The sequence below is a fragment of the Onychomys torridus genome, chromosome X (assembly GCF_903995425.1).
Source record: "Onychomys torridus chromosome X, mOncTor1.1, whole genome shotgun sequence".
In the NCBI taxonomy this organism is placed as follows: Eukaryota; Metazoa; Chordata; class Mammalia; order Rodentia; family Cricetidae; genus Onychomys; species Onychomys torridus.
The window spans coordinates 104914988-104917573 of NC_050466.1; positions in this window are offsets into that span (position 1 = coordinate 104914988).

Below are 2586 nucleotides of genomic sequence, written 5' to 3' on the forward strand. Positions count from 1 at the left end.
GAAGGCCTGAACCTAGTTCCTAAACCTGGGCCCCAGCCATTCCCTGGGAAGACCCACCCAACTTGGCCCCAGTTGCAAGCCAACAAACAGGCAAGGCTCCTCCAAGATTCCCCAGAAGACACTGCAATCTACATGCACTGCCCCACACTCATGATCCCAAGACCCCCTCCAATTCCTGAGACTTAGAGACCAGCCCCGAGCTCCCATCTGGCACACAGAGAGCTCCCATCCTTCCCAGAGCGCTCCCATCAGGCCCAGAGACTTCCCATACAGCCCAGAAAAAGAAAGTTCTCCTTAGACAAAGAGCTCTCATTGGACCAAAAGTAAACTCAGGAGACAGGGAATCTGCTAATCCTCATTAGACAAACAGTGGATTTCTGAGAAGTAGAATCCATCACCTCACAATGGACTAAGAGAAGCTTCCTGAAATGCAGAATCTGTCAGCTCTGACTAGAACAAAAGCCCCAATAAGACCAAGAACAAATCTGTGAGTCATAGAATCAACTAGCTTGGGTTGACCCAAGAACAACTCGCTGAGACACAGAAGGAAGAAATAAAGAAAGAAATTAAAGACTTCCTAGAGATCAATGAAAATGAATATACTACATACCCAAACTTATGGGATACTATAAAAGCAGTGCTAAGAGGGAAATTCATAGCACTAAATGTCCATATAAGGAAGTTGGGGGAAATCTCACACTAGTGACTTAACAGCACACCTGAAAGCTCTAGAACAAAAGGAAGCAACATCACCCAGGAGGAATAGATGCCAGTAAATAATCAAATTGATAGCTGAAATCAATAAAATAGAAACAGAACAATACAAAGAATCAATGAAACAAATAGTTGGTTCTTTGGGAAAATCAACAAGATGGACAAGCCCTTATCTAAACTAACCAAAATGCAGACAGAGAGCATCCAAATTAGCAAAATCAGAAAAGAAAAGGGAGACATAACAACTAACACTGAGGAAATCCAGAAAGCATCAGGTCACACTTCAAAACCCTGTACTTCACTAAACTGGAAAAACTAAAAGAATGGATTTTCTGGATAGGCACCACATACCTAAATTAAATCAAGTCCCAATAAGCTATTTAAATAGTCCAATAACCCCCAAGGAAACAGAATCTGTTATTAAAAGTCTCCCAACTCCCCCAACCCCCAAAAAATAATCCCAGGACCAATTGATTTCAGCAAAGAATTCTACCAGCTCTTCAAAGAAGAGTTAATACCAATACTCTTTAAATTGTTCCACATAATAGAAGCAGAAGGAACATTACCAAACTTTTTCTATGAGGCTACAATTACCCTGATTCCCAAGCCTAATAAAGATGCAGCAAAGAAAGAGAACTACATACCAATCTCCCTCATGAACATTGATGCAAAAATGCTCAATAAAATGAGGGCAAACAGACTCCAAGAATACATCAAAACAATTTTCCACCATGATCAAGTAGGCTTCTTTTCAGGGATGCAAGGGTGGTTCAACATATGAAAGTCTGTCAATGTAATACATCATATTTAAAAAAAAAAACCTGAAAGAAAAACACGTGAAAGACATTTGACAAAATCCAACACCCCTTCATGATAAAGGCTGTGGAAAGATCAGAAATACAGGGAACATACCTAAACATAATAAAGGCAGTGTACAGCAAGCCAACAGCCAACATCAAAGTAAATGGAGAGAAACTCAAAGTGATTCCACTAAACTCAGGAAAAAGGCAAGGTTGTCTGCTCTCCCCATACTTATTCAATATGCTACTTGAAGTTCTACAAGAGCAATAAGACAATATATGGAAATCAAGGGAATGCGAATTGGAAAGGAAGAAGTCAAGCTTTTGCTATTTGCAGATGACATGATAGTATATATAAGTGACCCCAAAAATTCGACCAAGAAAATCATACAGTGTATAAACACCTTCAGCTATGTAGCAGGATACAAAATTAACTCAAAAGAATCAGTAGCCCTCCTACAAACAATTGGCAAACAGGCTGAGAAGGAAATCAGAGATATGTCATCCTTTATAATAGCCACAAATGATATAAAATACTTTGGGGTAACTCTAACTAAGCAAGTGAATGACCTGTATGACAAGAACTTTAATTTTCTGAAAAAAGAAATTGAAGAAGATGTCAGAAAATGAAAAGATCTCCCATGCTCTTGGATAGACCAGATTAACATAGTAAAAATGGCAATCTTACCAAAAGCAATGTACAGATTCAATGCAATCCCCATCAAAATACCAACACAATTCTTCACAGACCTGGTAAGTACCATACTCAACTTTTTATGGAAAAACAAAAAACCCAGGATAGCCAAAAGAATCTTGTACAATAAAAAAACCTCTGGAGGCATCAGGATTGCTGACTTCAAGCTCAACTCTAGAGCTACAGTCTTAAAAACAGCTTGGTACTGCAATAAAAACTGACATGTGAACCAATGGAATTGAATTGAGGACCCTGACATATATTCAAATGCTGTGGATATCGCTCTATAGAAATAAAATGCTGTTTGGCCAGTAGCCAGGCAGGAAGTATAGGTGCGACAAAAGAGAAGAGAATTCTGGGAGGTGGAAGGCTGGGACA